This window comes from Chiloscyllium punctatum, chromosome 46 (assembly GCF_047496795.1).
Source record: "Chiloscyllium punctatum isolate Juve2018m chromosome 46, sChiPun1.3, whole genome shotgun sequence".
NCBI lineage: Eukaryota > Metazoa > Chordata > Chondrichthyes > Orectolobiformes > Hemiscylliidae > Chiloscyllium > Chiloscyllium punctatum.
The window spans coordinates 3,893,544-3,915,361 of NC_092784.1; positions in this window are offsets into that span (position 1 = coordinate 3,893,544).

Consider the following 21,818-nt stretch of genomic DNA (forward strand, 5'->3'; position numbering starts at 1 on the left):
GTTCGTATCACTGGAGATGCCTTGCTTTCCTGTCTCTGTAACATGTCCAGCCTTAATTTCCATTCTCTGTAACATCGCCAGCCTCGCATTCCTATCTCAGTAACTTCTTCAGCCTTGCTCCCTATCTCTGGAATATTTCCAGCAAAGTTTTCTTATCACGATACCATTCCCAGTCGTGATTGCCTCTCTCTGTAACATCTCCAGTCTTGTATTCTTATTTCTGTCACATCGCCCCCATTGAGTTCCTATCTCTGGAACACCTCCAGCCTCGCTTTCCTGTCTCTGTAACATCTCCAGCCTTGCATTCCCCTCTGTTTTACAAGTCCAGCCTTGCTTTCCTCTCTCTGCAACATTCCCAGACGTGTTTTCCTCCCTCTGTGACATCTCCATGCTTGTTTTCTTACTTCTGTAACATCTCCATCCATACTTTCCGAACTCTGTAACATCTCCAGCATTGTGTTCCTACCACACTGACAACTCCAGCCTTGCGTTCCTGTCACGGTAACATTTCCAACCTTGCTTTCCTATCTCTGTAACATCTCCAGCCTTACCTGCCTATTTCTTCAACAGCTACAGCTTTGCTTTCCTGTCTCTGCAGCATCTCCAACAGCCGTGCTCCCCGATCTCTAAAATCTTCAGCATTGTGTTCCTATCACTATAACATCTCCAGGCTGGCTTTCTTATATCTTTCAAATTTCAAACCTTGCCTTCCTATCTCTGTAACATCTCCAGCTGTGCCTACCGGTGCGACGTACTCAGACTTGCTTTCCAATCTCTGTAACATCTCCAGCCTTATTTTCTTATTTGTGTAACTTCTGCAGCCTTTCTTTCCAATTTCTATAACATTTCTAGCCTCACGTTCCTCTCTCTGTAACATCTCCAGCCTTGCTTTCCTGTCTCTGTAACATCTCTAGCCTCACGTTCCTCTCTCTGTAAAATTTGCAGCCTTGCTTCCTTGTGTCTGGAATATACCCAGCATTGCATTCCTATCACTTTATCATTTCCGGCCTTGCTTTTCTCTCTGTGTAACATCTCTGGCCTTGTTTTCTCATCTCTGTGAGATCTCTAGCCTCGCTTTCCTGTCTCTGTAACATCTCCAGCCTTGCATTTTCCTCTCGGTTACACCTCCGGCCTTGCGTTCCTCTCTGTGAAACATTCCCAGCCGTGCGTACCTCTCTCTGTAAGATCTTCAGCCTTGTTTTCTTATCTCTGTGAGATATCCAGCTTTCCTGTCTCTGTAAGATCTGCGGCCTTGCTTTCTATTCTCTGTACCATGTCCAGCCTTGCCTTCCTCTCCCTCTAAGACCATAAGACATAGGAGTGGAAGAACGGCCATTCGGCCCCTCGAGTCTACTCCGCCATTTAATCATGGCTGATGGGCACTTCAACTCCACTTACCCGCATTTTCCCTGTAAACCTTAATTCTTTGTGACATCAAGAATTTATCAATCTCTGCCTTGAAGACATTTAGCGTCCCGGCCTCCACTGCACTCAGCGGCAATAAATTTCACAGGCCCACCACTCTCTGGCTGAAGAAATGTCTCCGCATTTCTGTTCTGAATTGTCCCCCTCTAATTTTAAGACTGTGCTCACAGGTTCTATTCTCCTCGCACAACGGAAACAACTTCCTAGTGTCCACACTTTCCAAACCATGTATTGTCTTGTAAGTTTCTATTCGATCTCCCTTTAACCTTCTAAACTCCAATGAATACAATCCCAGGATCCTTAGCTGTTCCTCATACGTAAGACCTAGCATTCCAGGGATCATCGTTGTGAATCTTCGCTGGACACGCTCCAGTGCCAGTATGTCATTCCTGAAGTGTGGGGCCCACAACTGGACACAGTACTCCAAATGGGGCCTCACCAGAGCTTTATAAAGTCTCAGTAGTACATCGTTGCTTTTATGTTCCAACCCTCTTGAGATAAATGACAACATCGCATTCGCTTTCTTAATCACGGACTAAACCTTCATGCTTACCTTTAGAGAATCCTCAACTAGCACTCCCAGATGCCTTTGCACTTTGGCTTTGTGAATTTTATCACCGTTTAGAAAGTAGTCCATGCTTGTATTCTTTTTTTCCAAAGTGCAAGATCTCGCATTTGCTCACATTGAATTTCATCAGCCATTTCCTGGACCACTCTCCCAAACTGTCGGAATCCTTCTGCCTCCCCACTTCTTCAGTACTACCTGACTGTCCACTTAACTTCGTATCATCGGCAAACCTCGCTGGAACGCCCCCAGTCCCTTCATCCAGATCATTAATATATAAAGTGAACAGCTGCGGCCCCAAAACTGGACCCTGCGGGACACCACTTTTCACCGACTGCCATTCCAAAAAGGAACCTTTTATCCCAACTCTCTGCCTTCTGTCAGACAGCCAATCCTCAATCCATGCCAGTAGCTTATCTGGAACACCATGGGGCCTCACCTTATTCAACAGCCTCCCGTGTGGCACCTGCACAAAGGACTTTTGGAAGTCTAGATAGACCACATCCACTGGGTTTCCCTGGTCTAACCTACTTGTCACCTCTTCAAAGAATTCTGACAGGTTTGTCAGGCACGACCTCCCCTTACTAAATCCAAAGTTAAAAATCACACAACACCAGGTCATAGTCCAACAGGTTGGACTATAACCTGGTGTTGTGTGATTTTTAACTTTGTACACCCCAGTCCAACACCGGCATCTCCGAATGATGATTACTAAATCCTTGTTGAGTTGTTCCAATCCTACCCTGCTATTCCAAAAATTTAGAAACCTCATCCTTAACGATGGATTCTAGAATTTTGCCAACAACCGAGGTTAGGCTAATTGGCCTATAATTTTCATCTTTAGGCTTGATCCTTTCTTGAACAAGGGGGTTAACACAGTTTTCTTCCAATCATTCAGTACTTTCCCTGACTTCAGTTACTTTTGAAAGATCTCAGCCACCCGCTCAGAACTCTCGGATGTAGCCCATCGGGGCCAGGAGATTTATCAATTTTAAGACCTTTTCGATTTTCTAGCACTTCCTCTTCTGTAATGTCAACCATACTCAACGCAGCCCCCTGACTCACTTTAATTGTTCGGATATTAGTCATGTCTTCCACTGTGAAGACTGACGCAAAGTACTTATTAATTTCTCCAGTTATTTCCGTATCTCCCATCACTAGCCTTCCAGCATCAGTTTGAAGTGGCCTGTCATTTGTTTCTTATGTATTGAAAGAAACTTTTACTATCATTTCTAATATTACTGGCTAGCCTACCTTCATATTTGATCCTCTCCTTCCTTATTTCTCTCTTTGTTATCCTCTGTTTGGTTTTGTCGACTTCACAATCTTCTGATTTCCCAGTGGTCTTGGCCACTTTATAGGATCTCTCTTTTTCTTTGATACATTTCCTGACTTCCTTTGTCAGCCATGGCTGTCTAATCCCTCCCCGGATAATCTTTCTTTTCTTGGGTATGAACCTCTGTACTGTGTCCTCAATTATACCCACAGACCCCTGTCATTTTTGCTCTCCTGTCTTCCCCACTAGGCTCTGCTTCCAGTCAATTTTCGTCAGTTCCTCTCTCATGCATCATAATTACCTTTATTTAACTGTAACACCATTATATCCGATTTTGCCTACTCTCTTTCAAACTGCAGCCTGAACTCTACCATATTATGATCGCTGCTTCCTAAGTATTCCCTTACTTGTAGATCTTCTATTAAGTCTGATTCATTACATAACACTAGGTCCAGAATAGCCTGCTCCCTTGTGGGATCCATGACAAGCTGTTCCAAAAAGCCATCCTGTGAGCGTTCCATTAATCCCCTTTCCTTGGATCCACTGGCAACATTATTTACCAAGTCCACCTGCATATTGAAGACCCCCATGATCACTGTGACCTTGCCTTTCTGACATGCCTTCTCTATTTCCCGGTATATGTTGTGCCCCTGGTCCTGACCACTGTTAGGAGGTCTGTACATAACTCCCATTATGTTTTTTTGTCTTTGTGATTCCTCAATTCCACCCACACAGACTCCACATCATCCGAACCGATGTCATTCAGCGCCATAGATTTAATTTTTTTCTTAACTAGCAAGGCAACCCCGCCCCCTCTGCCCACCTCCCTGTCTATTCGATAAGTTGCAAATCCTTGGATGTTTAACTGCCAGTCCTGAACCCCCTGCAACCACGTCTCTGTGATGCCTACCACATCATAATCATTCACGATGATTTGTGCCGTTTTAATCTGCCTCAAGTTTAAATCCACCTGCAGACATGCTATCCTGCTGCTTATCTTTACATTTAACTCCATACTCCCTGTCGTTTTCACTTTCCCTTCCCCCAACTCAGAAGTTTAAATTCCTAAAGATTACCGTATTTATCATCCGCTAGAACATTGGGATCGCTTCAGGTGGAGATCGTCCCAATGGTACAGATACCCCCGGTTCCAAAACTGATCCCAATGCCCAATGAAATGGGATCCCTCTTTCCCACACCAATCCTTTAGCCACGCGTTTACTTCCCGAATTTTCTTTTCCCTATGGCAATTGGCACGTGGCTCGGGAAGTAATCCGGAGATTATGACCTGTTCTTCAATTTCCTTCCTCGTGCTTGATAATCCCCAAACAGGTCCTCCACCCTGGCTTTGCCTATGTTGTTAGTCCCCACGTGGACCACAACAACTGGATCCTCCCTCTCCCGCTCCAATATCCTTTCAAGCCGGTCGGAGATGTCCCGCACCCTAGTACTGGGCGGGGCAACACACCATGCGAGACTCCCGAACCGGCTTGCAAAGGATACTATCTGCCCCCCTAATTATAGACTCCCCATAACAACTACTTGTCTTTTTGCTCTCCCTTCTTGACTTGCCTTCTGCACCATGGTATCGTGGTCAGCTGGCTCATCCTGTCCAGAGCCCTTTTCCTCATCGGTACAGGGAGCAAGAATCCCATACCTGTTGCACAAGGTCAAGGGCTGAGGCTCCTGCACTCCTGAACTCAGGTTCCCCCTACCTGCCTCACTTACAGTCCCGCTCTGATGTCCCTGATCACTAACTGAATGTGATCTTAATCTCCCAGGTGTGACTGCCTCCTGAAACGAAGCGTCTAGGTAACTCTCCCCCTCCCGGATGTGCCGCAGTGTTTGAAGCTCAGATTCCAGATAATCAACTCTGAGCCGGAGTTCTTCCAGCAACCAACGCTTGCTGCAGATGTGGTCACTGCCATTCACAATGGGATCAGCCAGCTCCCACATCATACAGCTACAGCACATCACCTGCCCATCCATCTCTGATTAGTTAATTACTTTATTACTTTATATAAAGTTGAGTTAAAATACTTTTTGATACCTGTCTGCTCTTGTCTTTTTCTAAAAACCAATTAATAGATAAACGATAAAAAGTAAATTTTCAACCAATCACTGATAAAGAAATAGAAAATCCTTATCTTAACAAATCAGAGTCTTTTTTTTTGGTTAGAGGAGGGGGAGTGGGTTGTGGGAGACACAACACGTGTAGTGTTTCGGATTCAGCTACCGCCCAGATATATTAATGGCAGTCCCCTGGTCGACGCTCAACGTTCCTATCACTTTAACGTTTCCAGCCTTCCTCTCCTAACTCTGTTACATCTCCAGCCGTGCTTTCCTGTCTCTGCAAAATCCCCAGCCTGGTTTTCCTCACTCTGTAACATCTCTGGCCTTCCATTCCCCTCTTGGTTACATCTACAGCCTTGCTTTCCTGTCTCTGCATCATTCCCAGCAGTACTTACTTCTCTCTGTAACAACTCCAGCCTTGATTTATTATTTCTCTAAAATCTCCAGCCTTGCATTCCGATCTCTGTAACATCTCCAGCCTTGCTCCATATCTCTGTAACATTTCCAGCATTGTGTTCCTCTCACTATGACATCTCCAGCCTTGCTTTCCTATCTCTGCAAAATTTCCTGCCTTGGTTTCTCATCTCTGTAACATCTCCAGCCTTGCTTTCCTGTCTCTAGAAAATATCCAGCATTGCTTTCCTATCACAATAACATGTTCAGTCTTGCTTTCTTACCTCCGTAACATCTCCAGCCTAGCTTTCCTTTTTCTATTACATCTCCAGCCTTGCATTCCTATCTCTGTAACAGCTCCTTCCTTGCTTTCCGATCTCTGCAACATCTGCAGCCTTGCTTTCCTGTCTCTGAAACACCTCCAGCCTTGCTTTCCTCTCTTTGAAACCACTCCAGCCTTGCATTCCCCTCTTGGTTACATCTGCAGCCTTGCTTTCCTGCCTCTGCATCATTCCCAGCCGTGCTTACTTCTTTCTGTAACGTCTCATCCTTGTTTCCTAATTTCTCAAAAATCTCCAGACTCGCATCTTTAACAAGTCCAGCGTTGCTTCCCTTTCCTCTTTAAAATTTCAAGCCTTGCTTTCACATCTCTTGTAACATCACCAGCCACGCATTCCGATCTCTGTAAAATTTCCAGCATTGCTTCCCTCTCCCTGGAATATATCCAGCATTGCGTTCCTGTCACTTTTACGTTTCCAGCCTTGTTCTCCTAATTCTGTTACATCTCCAGGCGTGCTTTCCTCTCTCTGCAACATTCCCAGCCGGGCTTTCCTCTCTCTGTTCTCTGGTATTGTTTTCTTATTTCGGTAACATCTCCAGCCTCGCTCTCCTCGTCTCTGTTACATCTCCAGCCTTGTATTCCCCTCTTGGTTACATCTGAAACCTTGCTTTCCTGTCTCTGCATCATTCCAAGCCGTGCTTCCTTCTCTCTGTAACAACTCCAGCCTTGGTTTCTTATTTTTTCTCAAATATACAGCCTTGCTTTCCGATCTGTATGACATCTCCAGCCTTGCTCCATATCTCTGTAACATCTCCAGCATTGTGTTCCTCTCACTATGACATCTCCAGCCTTGCTTTGCTATCTCTGTAAAATTTCCAGTCTTAGTTTCTCATCTCTGTAACATCTCCAGCCTTGCTTTTCTTTCTCTGTAACGTCTCCAGCCTAGCTTTTCTTTCTCTATAACGTCTCCAGCCTTGCTTCCCTATCTCTGTAACATCTTCAGCATTAAGTTCCTGACACTATGACATCTCCATCCTTGCTTTCCTATCTCTGTCGAATTTCCAGCCTTGCTTTCTCATCTCTGTAACATCGCCAGCCTCGCATTCCGACCTCGGTAACATTTCCAGCCTTGCTTCCCTCTCTCCGGAATACATCCAGTATTGTGTTCCTAACATTACAATATTTCCAGCCTTGCTTTCCTATCTCTGTTACATCTCCAGCCTTGCTTTCCTGCCTTTGCATCATTCCCAGCCGTGCTTACTTCTTTCTGTAACGTCTCATCCTTGTTTCCTAATTTCTCAAAAATCTCCAGACTCGCATCTTTAACAAGTCCAGCGTTGCTTCCCTTTCCTCTTTAAAATTTCAAGCCTTGCTTTCACATCTCTTGTAACATCACCAGCCACGCATTCCGATCTCTGTAAAATTTCCAGCATTGCTTCCCTCTCCCTGGAATATATCCAGCATTGCGTTCCTGTCACTTTTACGTTTCCAGCCTTGTTCTCCTAATTCTGTTACATCTCCAGGCGTGCTTTCCTCTCTCTGCAACATTCCCAGCCGGGCTTTCCTCTCTCTGTTCTCTGGTATTGTTTTCTTATTTCGGTAACATCTCCAGCCTCGCTCTCCTCGTCTCTGTTACATCTCCAGCCTTGTATTCCCCTCTTGGTTACATCTGAAACCTTGCTTTCCTGTCTCTGCATCATTCCAAGCCGTGCTTCCTTCTCTCTGTAACAACTCCAGCCTTGGTTTCTTATTTTTTCTCAAATATACAGCCTTGCTTTCCGATCTGTATGACATCTCCAGCCTTGCTCCATATCTCTGTAACATCTCCAGCATTGTGTTCCTCTCACTATGACATCTCCAGCCTTGCTTTGCTATCTCTGTAAAATTTCCAGTCTTAGTTTCTCATCTCTGTAACATCTCCAGCCTTGCTTTTCTTTCTCTGTAACGTCTCCAGCCTAGCTTTTCTTTCTCTATAACGTCTCCAGCCTTGCTTCCCTATCTCTGTAACATCTTCAGCATTAAGTTCCTGACACTATGACATCTCCATCCTTGCTTTCCTATCTCTGTCGAATTTCCAGCCTTGCTTTCTCATCTCTGTAACATCGCCAGCCTCGCATTCCGACCTCGGTAACATTTCCAGCCTTGCTTCCCTCTCTCCGGAATACATCCAGTATTGTGTTCCTAACATTACAATATTTCCAGCCTTGCTTTCCTATCTCTGTTACATCTCCAGCCTTGCTTTCCTGCCTTTGCAACATCGCCAGCCGTGCTTTCCTCTCTCAGTAACATCTCCCGTCTAGCATTCCCCTCTTGGTTGCATCTCCAGCCTTGCTCTCCTCACACTGCAACATCCCCAACCGTGCTTTCCTCTCTCTGTAACATCTCCAGCCTTGTTTTCTTTTTTCTAACAGCTCCAGCCTTCGTTTCTTTTCTCTAACATCTCCAGCCTTGCTTCCCTACCTCTGTAACACCTCCAGCAGTAAGTGCCTGACACTATGACATCTCCAGCCTTGCTTTCCCATCTCTGTTACATCGCCATCATCTCATTCCGACCTCTGAAACATTTCCAGCCTTGCTTCCCCCTCTCCGGAATATATCCAGTATTGTGTTCCTAACATTATAATATTTCCAGCCATGCTTTCCAATCTCTGTTACGTCTCCAGCCTTGCTTTCCTGTCTCTTTAAGATTTCCCGCCGTGCTTACCTCTCTCTGTAACATCTCCAGTCTTGCTTTCGTATTTCTCTGACATCTCCAGCCTTGCATTCCCATCTTTTTAACACTTCCAGCCGGGTTCCATGTATCTGTAACGTCTACAGCCTTTCATTCCCCTCTCGGTTACATTTCCAGCATTGCTTTCCTGTCTCTGCAACATTCCCAGCCGTGCTTACTTCTTCCGTAACATCTCTAGCCCTGTTGTCTTATTTCTCTAAAATCTCCAGCCTTTCTTTCCCATCTCTGTAAGATCTCCAGCCTTGCTCCATATCTCTGTAACATATCCAGCCTTGCTTTCCTTTCGTTGTAACATCTCCAGCCTTGCATTGCAATCTCTGTTACATCATCAGCCTTGCATTCCGCTCACTGCATCATCCACAGCCGTGCTTTCCTCTCTCCATAACATCTCCAGCCTTGCTTTCCTTGCTCTGTAATATCTCCAGCCTTGCTTACCTCTCTCTGTAACATCTCCAGTTTTACTTTCTAATCTTTGTAACATCTCCAGCCTTGCAGTGCAATCTGTGTAACATCCCCAACCGTGCTTTCCTCTCTCTGTAACATCTACAGCCTTGTTTTCTTATTTCTCTAAAACTCCCAGCTTGGCTTTCCTAACGCTGTAACATCAACAGTCTTGCATTCCTTGCTCTGTAATATCTCCAGCCTTGCTTTCCTCTCTCCGTAACATCTCCAGTCTTACTTTTGTATCTTTGCAACATCACCAGCCTTCCTGACCTCTCTCTGTGACATCTCCAGCCTTTAATTGCACTCTCTGTAACATCTCCACCCTTGCTTTCCATTCTCTGTTACATCTCCATCCTTGCTTTCCTCTCTCTGCAAACTATCCGACCCTGCTTTCCTCTCTCTGTAATATCTACAGCCTTGTTTTCTTAATTCTCTAACACCTCCAGCCTTGTTTTCCTATCTCTGTAGCATCTCTGGCATTACTTACCATTCTGTGTGTCCTTTCCAGCCTACTTTCCTTTCTCTGTAACATCTGCAGCCTTGCTTTCCTCTCTCTGCAGTATCTCCAGTTTCGCTTTCCTGTCACTGTAACATCTCCAGCCATGCACTCCTATTTCTGTAATATCTCCAGCCTTGGTTTCCCCTCTGAGTTACACCTCCTGTTTTGTTTCCCTCCTTGTACAACGTCCTCAGCCGTGCTGTCATTTCTCTGTAACATCTTCAGCCTTGGTTTCCTCTCGCTGCATCATCCCAGCCCTGCTTTCCTCTCTCTGTTGCATCTCTCGCGTTGTTTTCTTATTTCACTAACATCTCCAGCCTTGCTTTCCTTTCCCTGTAACATCTCCAGTCTTGATTTCCTTTCTCTGCAGCATCTCCAGACTTATGTCACTCTCTCTGGAGCATCTCTAGCGTTGCGTTTCTATCACTATAACATCTGCCGTCTTTCTTTCCTCCAGCTGGTACATCTGTATATTCGGTTTCCTGTCTCTGCAACATTTCCAGCCTTGCATCCCTATCTCTGTATCATCTCCAGAATTGCGTTTCTATCACTATAATATCTCCAGCCTTGCTTTCCTATCTCTCAAATATTTCAAGCCTGGCTTTCATATCTCTGTAACATCGCCAGCCTCGCATTCCTATCTCTGTAATATTTCCAGCCTTGTTTACTCTCTCTGCAACCTCTCCAGCCCTCTCTGTGTCATATCTTCAGCCGTGCTTTTCTCTCTCTGTAACATCTGCAGCCTTGTTTCCTTATTTCTCTAAAATATCCAGCCGTGCTTTCCTCTCTCTGTAACATCTCCAGCCTTGCATTCCTTGCTCTGTAATACCTCCAGCCTTGCTTACCTCTCTCCATAATATCTCCAACCTTGCATTCCTTGCTCTGTAATATCTCCAGCCTCACTTACCTCTCTCTTTTTTCATCTCCAGCCTATCATTGCTCTCTCTGTAATATCTCTAGCCTTTCTTTTTCATCCCTGTTACGTCTCCAGCCTTGCTTTCCTCTCTCTGCAACATCTCCAGGCCTGTTTTTCTCTTTCTGTAAAATCTCCAGCCTTGTTTTCTTACTTCTCTAACATCGGCTTAACATCAGTTAATTCGCCAATTTCCCCACTCAATGTGTTATCACTGCTGTGTGATATCATATAATCTAACTTTCAAAGGTGTGGAGTCAGAGAAATTGATTGATGCATTGGAGGAGGAGATGATGATGAGTGTGAGGACATGGCTGCTGGGATGCAATCGGTGAGTGCAATGTCCTTCGCTGATGGTACAGCGGCGCATGAAATGTGAGCTCCATCTTCACCTTGGGCAGCTTCTCTTGACCTGGAGCAGGGGACCTTGCGTCATCAGACTGAGGGAAAGGCTACTCAGCTATTTTAATCAAAAGTGAAGTAATTGTGTAGCAGGACACATGCTTCTGGATTGAGGGAGAAATGTCACAGAGAAATACTTCAATCACAAAGAAAACTGCTGCAGAGATTCAACTTTTGGAGAACGACATGTGCAGAGGGACATAGATGTAATGTTTGCGTTATCTGACCGTTTTTCTATGGATGACTCTACACTGGGTTACACTGAATCAAGAAATGTTTAGTTTTAGCTTGTTTCAAAGTAGATAATTTCACACATAGTCGCACAGATCGTTAAACCTCCGAAAATTAAGTGGTATATACGATGTGGTGAATAGGCTCGTGTTCACTTCAGTTCTGGTGGAACACCAGGAAAGTGGATTCGAAATTCATCTGATCACATTGAATGGCTAAGCAGACAGTGGGTGAATAGAAGCTTCATGAGGACATTTATGTTTTCTTTGAGAAACTCGCTGCTTTGCAAAGTGAGGATCATTGTACTGAAACAGTAAAAGTGATTATCTTTATTGGTTGTTCAACTTTTGAGCATGACAGCGATTGCTCGTTCAGTGATAACATCACAACTCTGAAACCTTAGCGCATTCATTGGGCCAGTGGCACAATGGATAAACTGCCCAACTACAGATTTGATAAGTGGAGTTTCGACTTCAACCTGGCTTGCGGGCAGCGCTGACTTTATTGCACTTACAATTGACTGTTCTGAAGCCGAAATGAAGTTTGCACCTCGAACTGCAGGGTCAAGAGTCCCTTCATTGTATGCCCTTGCGAACGTGAGAGTCAAAATCCGAGAGTCATCGCGGGAGGGAAAGCTAAATTCATCGCTCACGCAGCCCTTTACCCATGTCAACTTTCCGAAGTTCACTGCAGCCCCTGTGGTTTTCAAGGGAACAAGACACAGAGCCAGGTCTCAACTTTGACAATCTTGGGAAAATCTTTGCGAAGCAGAATCAGAGGAGAATTAGAGAGTGAATTGTCTGAATGAGCAGAGACTGCCGAGCCACCGTCCCCTTCTTTAAGAGGCTGGGACATTGTCTCTCATTTCTCGATGTCATTAATTGATCCGAGGTAGTATAAACACTCCACTTGCGGTTGCTCTGCTTTTACTGATGTCTCTGTCAGGATCAAAACAAACCCTGGGAATCAAAGCCGGGTCACAGCGAAGAAAGCGAAAAAAAATGGAACTGCTAGTACACCAGGGACACCTACACGAATATCACATATGTGTAGAATGACAGCCCTCAAGCTCGTTGTACATGCTTTCGTCAGAAGCAATCGCTTGACTATCTTTATTCATTTTCACCACTTGGCCTTGTATGCATTAACATCTCAAGTTCAGATCCGAGTATTTCTGAAGGTTATGTGGGTTCGCCTCTGCGAATCCTTGCAGACAGTGAACTCCAGATTCAACCATCCGCTTGCTGATGAAATCTTTCTGCATATCTCCTCAACGCATTCAACCTCAAAACTTCAGTCAACGTCCCTGTTGATAGGCCAAGGGGGAAGTTTTCTTTAAGTTTGCATTGTCCATGTCATTCATTGTGAAACATGTATTCTCACAATCTGCTCTGCCTTAAGAAAACAACCCCAGTCAAACTAATCTGTCTTCATAACCTAAACTTTTCAATTCCGTAAATGTCTGCACGCTTTCCAGCGCAATGACATGATTACTGAAATGTGAATTGCAGAACTGCACGCAATATTTCGGGGGAACCGAATGAACAAATGAATTAAATGACTGGAGAAATCCACAGAAACTTGTCTTCTCCAATGAAACTTCTTTTGCTCAATACTGCGCTGTGCATTTATCCTGAGCCTGATGCTCCCGTAATCTCTTGAACGTGTAAGTAAAAGCTGCTACAGGAGGATATATCACAGAAAATCTGCATCTAAATGGATTGAATTGCTTGAACGTGCTAACCATGGGATTGGGGCGCTTTCACCCAAAACAAATACCGCAGCAGTACCGAATGAGCAGTGTAAATGTGAATATGATATTGTGCAATACCTCAGTGACATATCGGAGGGTTGGTTCTTGTGGGATGGAGAGACACCTCCGGTAAAGGGTGTTTATGATATTTCAAACACAAAGATGTGACACAGCGGGTGTTTGAAGAAGCAAATTTATCACCACGAAGAGTATTTGTTTGTTAAAAATGATTGATTTTCCCAGCGTATGCTAAGCACACATCACATGCAGTAAAACGGGAAAACTGCCGATTTCTGTCACTGTGCTGTGGCCACAATGCCAAGGAAGAACGATTTCATGATCCTGGCGCCACGTGGAAAAGCACGATGCAAAAACCAATAAGAATCGTGGCAGAGGTTATGTCAGGAACAGAACCACACGTACAAAGGAATACTTGTCAAACAGTGACTGAGATGTGGGAACTCAGATTCGGTTGAATCTTTAACTTTAATGACCCGAGAGACTGTAGAGATTGCAACACTGAGGTTGTAGTAGATTATGTTTGCTTGATATCTGCAAAACCTCAAAAGGTCATGCAATACTGCAGGGTATTGCTGGAAAGTATTTCTCAGATAGGACTGAAGCGGTGACAGTGATTATCTTTATTCCTTGTTCAACTGGTGAACATGACTGCTATTAATCATGTCCGTACTAACATCACAGCTCTTAAGGCCAAATGCATGCAGCGGGCCACTGGTGTAATGGGTAACGCGCCTACCAATGGAAAAAGCGATTGTATGTTCGAGTCCTTCCTGGCTCGTAGGCGATGTCGACTTTTATTATGCATCCGAACTGATTGTTCTGAAGCCGAAATAATGTATGAGTTTTCCTAATCGGCAGGAGGGAGAATTCCTTCATTAAATATCCCCGAGAACTGCGAGTCAATGCTCCAGCGTCATCACAGGAGGGAAGCCGTATAGTAGGACACGTTGCTCATGGGCACGGATTCAATCACAATTGCTCGCGAGAATGCTAAGAAAACAATCTAATTCTCTCAGTCCCAGCTTTGAGCATTTTTCAAAACTCTTTGGCCAATGGAATAAGAGGAGAATGAAGGGTTAATGTGTCCAACTGATCTTTATAGAGAGTGAGTTCCAGAGTCTACCTCGCGTTGACTGATAAAGTTTTCCTAGAAATCTATTCAAAGCTTTCTGCATTTAATCTGAAATCTACAATACCTGGTGATTGATCAAGACCAAAGGTTTCCTTCAATCTGTAATTCCATGTTCCTTATTGTTTCGCAAACGTCAATCATGTCTCCTCACAATCAACTCTGGTCTGAGAAAAACAACCACTGTTTAGACGAGGCCAGAACACTCAAAATATGCTTATGCAGACAATCCAGAGCGTAACCTCACGATATGTTTTGATAAATATACAGTCAAATTTACTTGGAATACTTTAGCTAGGAGTTTGACTTCCAGTTTTAAAACAGAGAGAAAATTGTTCATAAACTTGAGGAATGAAACATAATAAACAGAATATAGAATGCCCACAGAAATCATCTATCCAAAGTAGAATTAATTATGCTTTTCCAAAAAAACACAACAATCCCGATAATTAAACCGCATAAACACAGAGTAAAATGAAACAGGTTTACGGTCCAAATTAGAGGGTCAGAAGAAGAGAGACACGCACATCACTGGCATCGATAGGCATCTTGAAAGCCTTCGTGTAATGAGGTGTGGCTGATACTTTGCCAATGGTTAACAAAGTACTGAGGCTGTCAAATACCTTTTGAAAGTCTTGTGTTCACTGAAACGTCTTGCCAGTTTTTAACAATTCAGTGTGTGGAGCACTCCCACTGCTAACATTCAGCACAAACTTTCGTAAAAGCCACTCAATCCGGGAAACCGGACTATTGCTCCTTTCTTCAACAATGTGAAAAAAGTCCCCTGTAACTTTCGTTTTCGCATCCCGTGTGGCTATATCTCCGTGTTCAATGACATAGCCGAGGAAGGTGGCTTGGCTTTGGCAGATTCAAGTCCAGCTAGGTTTACAAACCATTTTGACTTCCGAATTCGATCAAACAAGCCCGATAAATGCTGTAAATATTCAATCCATGAGTGACTGAATGTCACCAGGCACAATATACACCACACAGTTGAATATCCAGCAATGACCTTGTCAGTTAATCTCTGAAATGTGGCTGAAGTGTTTTTCGTACAAACTACTTTTTAAAATTTTCTAAAGTCAAAAATTTGGCGTTACAAAATTTTTTGGCGTTACAAAATTGCCTTTGATCTTTCTGACAACGTTCACTGCCAGTAACCTTGAGCAAATCCAACTTAGAAATTTAAGTTGCTCTCCCAATCTTTTCCACGTTGCAGACATGTATATGCATCAGTCGTTCTAACAACATTGACTTTGTGATAGTCCACATGTAACTGTTGGGTCTTATCTGGCTTTGGTACCATGATGATAGGTGAACTCCATTCTTTCAAACTTAATTTGAATATGCCATTTTGGAGCATACTTGCTATCTCCTTATGAACGAGTACCACATTTAGTGGGGTATGCCTGCCAGATTGTTACAAAATCAGAACAGCATCTCCAATATTCACATCATCTACAATTTGTTTATCAATTCCCAGTTTATGGAGGATAACTGAATAATTATACAAATATTGGACAAATTTTACATTGTCCAATTTTAGGTAAGAAATGTGCAATGCAGAATTCCCTGACATTGGTTCTTCCCAGTGTGTTGTCGTCAATAACACATTCTCCTCTTGCGTTCGTTCTCTGCCAAAATACCATGAGAGCATATACCCATCACACATTCTGTGAGATTCCTTCAGGGTTGGAGTCCGAATCAAGTGGCTAACCGCACCCAATTTCCTCTCAATTTGATAAGGTCTTCTAAAACTTGATTTATGTTTTCACCGATTAATGAGATTTAAATAAATACATTATTCCCAGTGGCAAAATTGTGATTTTTTTTATTTGTCATAAACTTCCAGCTTCACCATGTGCTTCGATAATTTTAAATGTTGTCTCGACAACTCCCCAACATTATTTAGTCCACCTCTAAAATTTGACACATCGTTGAAATGCGTGGTATCTGTAATTTGACTTATCCATTTCTCCTAAACAAATTTTAATGGTCCTCTTACTTTATGCCCACAAATGGTTTCAGATGGACTTAGTTTGGTGGATTCGTTCGGTACATCTCAGCTTGCAAACAGGACTGATGCAACTGCCTTATGGAAATAATCTGGCTATTCCTTACCATAAAACCTCAACATAGTCTTTAATATTTGACATCACCTTTCCAGTGTACCCTGCGATTCTGGATGGTACACAGTACGTTTGAATCGTTTTATTCCCAATCTATCTATATATTTCTTGAAAAGTTTGGATGTGAAGTTTGACCCTTGATCTTATTGTATCTCTGATGGTAGTCTTAATCTAGTATTTATTAAAATGGTAATTCTTCCACAATCCGTTTAGCTGTCGTATTTCACAATTGAGCAACATTTTGGAAATCTCGTCTATACATCAATTTATGTTAATTAATACTTATTCTCATCTTTTATTGGATGTAGGGAACCTACCCAATGAATCAAGACACGGAAGAAAGATTGCTCGAACGATCGAATAGGTATTAAAAGTGCAGGCTTTATTATTTCCCATGGTTTTCTGATTAGTTGAAATGTATGACAAAATTCAACTACATTCCTGTCCAATCCAGGCCAGTAAACATGTCTTTGTATTTTATCCTCCGTTTTCCTAACGACTAAATGACCTCCAATTTGTAGCACATGCGGGACTCTCAGCACCACTTTTCTGTACCCGACTGGGAAAAAAAACTACCCAATTCTCACGTGCTGTATATGTGTTGGTCTCCATTTCCTCCTTGACAAATCATTTGCTAAGTAATATCACACAGGGATGCATTCACTCTGATTCCAAGTATATGTCTTCTAATCCAACTGCTTTCATTATTCATCTTTATGCTGTAACTCAGTAGCAGAGCGGAGCTGACTATAATTGCATTTTTAACGTTTGTCCCCTGGTGTGTCCCACTTATCTGATTAAAAAAAAACTCATATTTCATCTTCCTAATCCGTGCGTTTTGATTTCTCTTGCTTTAGCTTGTGACTCTGTGATCGCATTAAGTCACAATCTAGGAAAATCCCTTGAGAAACGTCCTGCATTGCTACACTTGCCTGCATTTCGACTGGCATTTCAACTGGAGTCGGCAGCACGATTACCGGTGATTGAGCGATATCATTTGCAAGCACAAATTGTACTCTTGGGGCTGAGTTTGTCCAGAGCTCTCACCACAAAGTCTCCACTCTTTTCTGCCCAAATATCTTCACTATACATAACTGAGCAATTTTTCATCCCAACATGAATTCCCGTACACATAGTTCTTCAGGAGTACATATTTCCCCATGCTTCTGCACCACAGACCGAGACGATCCTGTGTCCCTTAATATTGTTACTTCTCTATCACCTACTCCTGGCCAAGTTAATTAAACTTTAACTTTGCAGGTATATTTTGAAAGCAGATCTGGCACTTGCCCCTTACCAACCTATGATCGGATTGAACATTCTGATGCAGCTTTCCAACCTCCACTGTGCTTTCTATTACCATGCCAACAAAACATCCAGGCTTGTTTTGTTTTACTGCATCTGGCTTTCCAGTGCTTTCCCTTGTTCTCCCACACTGATTTCATGTGGCCTACTTTATTGCAATGAAAACCTCAGATCTTGTTCCCTTCAAGGGGTTCCTATTTACCCTGTGGTACGTTATCCTAGTAATCTTCACTGAGATTTAACGATCCCTTTCCATGTGAGGATTTCTCTTTGCCCCAACTTCTATCCCTCAGACTTAAAATGATTCTGGAAGCCCATCCATCTTTTATGGATCAGTTCAAAACAATCAGCCATTTCAGCTACTAACGTTGCCGTTTTAACATTATGCTCTTCCAGACTAAGCTTATCTTCAGCCGTTATCTCCAGTCTTTTAGAACATAGAAAAATACAGCGCAGTACAGGCCCTTCGGCCCTCGATGTTGTGTCGACCGAAGCCTACCTCACCTACACTCGCCCAATAACCTCCATATGCTTATCCAATGCCCGCTTGAATGACCATAAATAGGGAGAGTCCACCACTGACACTGGCAGGGCATTCCATGAACTCACAACCCGCTGAGTAAAGAATCTACCCCTAACATCTGTCCTATACCAACCTCCCCTTAATTTAAAGCTGTGTCCCCAAGTAACAGCTGACTCCATGCGTGGAAAAGGGTTCTCACTTTCAACTCTATCTAAACCGCTAATTATCTTGTACACCTCATCTTTTAAGGTGAATTCCTTTAATAATTGCCAATTTCTGAATTTCAAACTCTGTCTGCCCTTCTCTCTGCTCTGCAGCTTTCTCTTCTTCCATCTCTCTGCTTTGAATCATAACTCAAATTGCTTCAAATCTGGTGTCCTTTCCCTATCTCTATCGTCTAACTCAAGCTGCTTCATTTTCAATTAAATTTTACAGATTCTCATGGATTTTCCAGCTGAGTTAAATGCTGAGCTACTGCGGAAATGATCTCTCCTTTCCTCACCGAAATCGGCAAATACAAACTCAGCATGTCTGCGAATTCCAAAAGCCTGACCTGAATCATTTTTGTAAAACGAACAACTTTATATCGTCCATAGCCAGACAACTCTTTGTACCTAAATGAGACATTGTTTTCCCAAGCATTGTCGATCCCCAGCCAAATTAACACCCGAAATAGAGACGCTAGCACCTATCAGTCGCTCTTTTAATATATCAAGTACCTCCCAATTTGTTATGGACAAGACTAAACCATTCGAAACGTTATTAAGCAGACAACCCAGACCTTAACATTATATATTGTTTCGTTAAGTGTACAGTGAAAATTACCCGAGTAAGCTAGTTTTAAAAAATATTCACAAAATGAGGTATTGAAAAACAAAAAGAAACAGAATATAGAATATCTACAGAACCCAGTCCATTCAAAGTAGACTAACTTATGCTGTTCCGAAAATACACAACAATCCCAAAAGATAGCACATTAAACATAGTAAAAATGAACTAGAAGCTTACAGGTAAAAATTAGAAGCGCAGAAGGATTGAGGTTTTTAGTTCGTGCACCACTGCTGCAAAATCTAAAAACCGGAATTCAGCTGTCCGGAATGACCACTCTTTTACCATTATACAGTTCATTTCTAAAACATAAAATCTTTGGCCTCAAGCCTCAACTGTTGATGCAAAAATGAAAGGCCTCACAGCGAACAATTTCATCTCTGTAACACTTCATCCGATTCGGAGCCTGAACTGTTTTCCAACGCCTTTGATAAAAAAATCAAAACACAGTGTCCTTGAGAAAACGTGCAGCTCCATTTTTTTGAAAAAAAACATCTTTGTGAGAGCCCAGTCCGTCCAAACTATCTTCACAACTGAAACTCTTCGAACAGATGATATCCCGGTAAATATGTTCTGCACCGTTTCCAATGTTGTCACATCCCTGCTGTAATGATAATTGCAGAAAGACAAACAATACTCCTGCTAGAGCCGATTGAGCAAATGAAATTAACGACATAGAAAACCACGGAAAGTGGACTTTTCCAATAAAGTGACTTTTACACAATACTGCGCCGTGGAGAAACTGCAGGTGCTAGAAATTAGAGTCGACAATGTGGTGATACAAAACACAGTAGGTCCGGCAGCATGCGACGAGTGGGAGAATTGACGTTTTGGGCATCAACCCAACATCAGGAATGAGGTTTGTGGCCGCGGGGGCTGAGAGGTAAATTGGTGGTTTGGGAGTTTGGGGACGTGATGGCTGAGAATGCGATGAGTCAATGAAGGTGGAAAATAAGATACTCGTTCAGAGAGGAGGTGGAGCGGGTAGATTGGAAAGGTGATGTGCAGGTCATGATAGCAATGTTAGATTAGATTACATTACATTGTGGAAACAGGCCTTTTGGCCCAACAAGTCCAGACCGACCCCCCGAAGTGCAATCCACCCATACTCCTACATTTACCCCTTACCTAACACTGCGGACAATTGAGCATGGCCAATTCACCTGACCTGCGCATCTTTGGACTGTGGAAGGAAACCGGAGCACCTGGAGGAAACCCACGCAGACACGGGAAGAATATTCAAACTCCACATAGTCAGTCACCTGAGGCGGGAATTGAATCCGGGTTCTCTGGCGCTGTGAGGCAGCAGTGCTAACAACTGTGCAACCGTGCCGCCCATGGTTGAACTGGAGTCTTGGAATTAGAATAATGTGAGGGGAGAGCGAATGTGGAAACTGGTGGTCCTATGTGGCATCAAGATCCCAAGCGGAAGATGATGCAATCTTTTCTCAGGCGTCAAGTGTTTAAGGAATGTCAATGAAGGAGGCGAAGGACCTGCATTTGCTTGGCAGATTGGGAGGGGGAGAACGATTTGCATCAATGCTGAGCTTTCAAATGCATATCAAAACTCTCATTACGAAAATGCTGTTACATCTCAGGAACAGTATCTGAAACTACCCCATCAGAGGAGAAGGCGGGAACTTCAGATGCGGGAGATCAGAGTCAGGAAGTATGGCGCTAGGAAAGCACGTGGTTAGGTAACATCTGAGGACCAGGAGTGTCAATGTTTCGAAGATTCCTGATGTAAAAGTTATGCTCGAAACAACGACTTTCCTACTCCATGGATGCTGCCTTGCCAGGTGTACTTTTCCGGATTCCACACTTTTAACTCGACACCACCTCAGCTCATCTTCTTTAGAAAATTAATTAAAACACCTGTCACCACTCAGTTAATTCTTTTGTCACCTGCGAGTCAAACTGCAACATTCTTTTCCCCATAAATATCAAATCATTCAGTTCACTAAAGAAAGGAAAACTGCAGACGCTGAATATCTGAGAGAAAAGCAGTAATTGTTGTGCAATTTAGCATTCTTTTAGTTCAACTGAATGGTTGAATATTAAAATTTGTGAAGGAAAAAAGAAAGCTGCAGTTAACAACTGCTACATTTTGTTTCTCAAAAGAAAAACGAGTTTCATGAAGTGGAATGTTTCGATCAGGAATTGCATGCTCACCTTGTCAAGTGATGATCGGAATGGAGGAATAATTATTGGCTTCGTCACTGCTGAACTGATGAAAAATATAATGTTGCCTTCCGAATTAGTTGATGCTCCTGCAGAAAAGTCAATGTAACTCAAATCCCAGCACAGCCAGATAGGCGTGTATTTCAGAGTCCTGCAACATCACATTTAATTTAAAAGATCTTTATTAATTGTTCGATATAAATATTGCAGCTCCATTTTATAGTGCATTGGACAATATTTTACCCAATCACTAACTCATCAGTACATCACTCAATTTTATTTGCCCTTATGTTCCATTCACGAATTAACAACCAAACTACTTTCCCGAAGAAAATGTTTATTTTTGAAACCGAAGAATGAGCTGGACTAATGCCTGTTGGAAATCAAACATCATTCCGTCACTCTCTATACTTTGTTTAGTGTGCCTCAGTGCCTGTCACCTTAAACCTGTGCCCTCTAGTTCTGAATATCACCATCCTGTGCAAACAATTTAGGCCAGTTGCCGATCCATGCCCCTCACGATTTTACAAACCGTCAAAACGTTACGCGCTGTCTGGAACATTCCAACGACAAAGTCCCTCCATACCCGGTCTCCATGCTTAACTCAAGCCCTCAGGTCCCCGCAACATCCTTGTAAATCATTTGTGCACAGTTTCAATTTTCACAAAATCCTTCTTGTAGAAATTGACCATAATTGCAAGCAGTATTCACAATGTG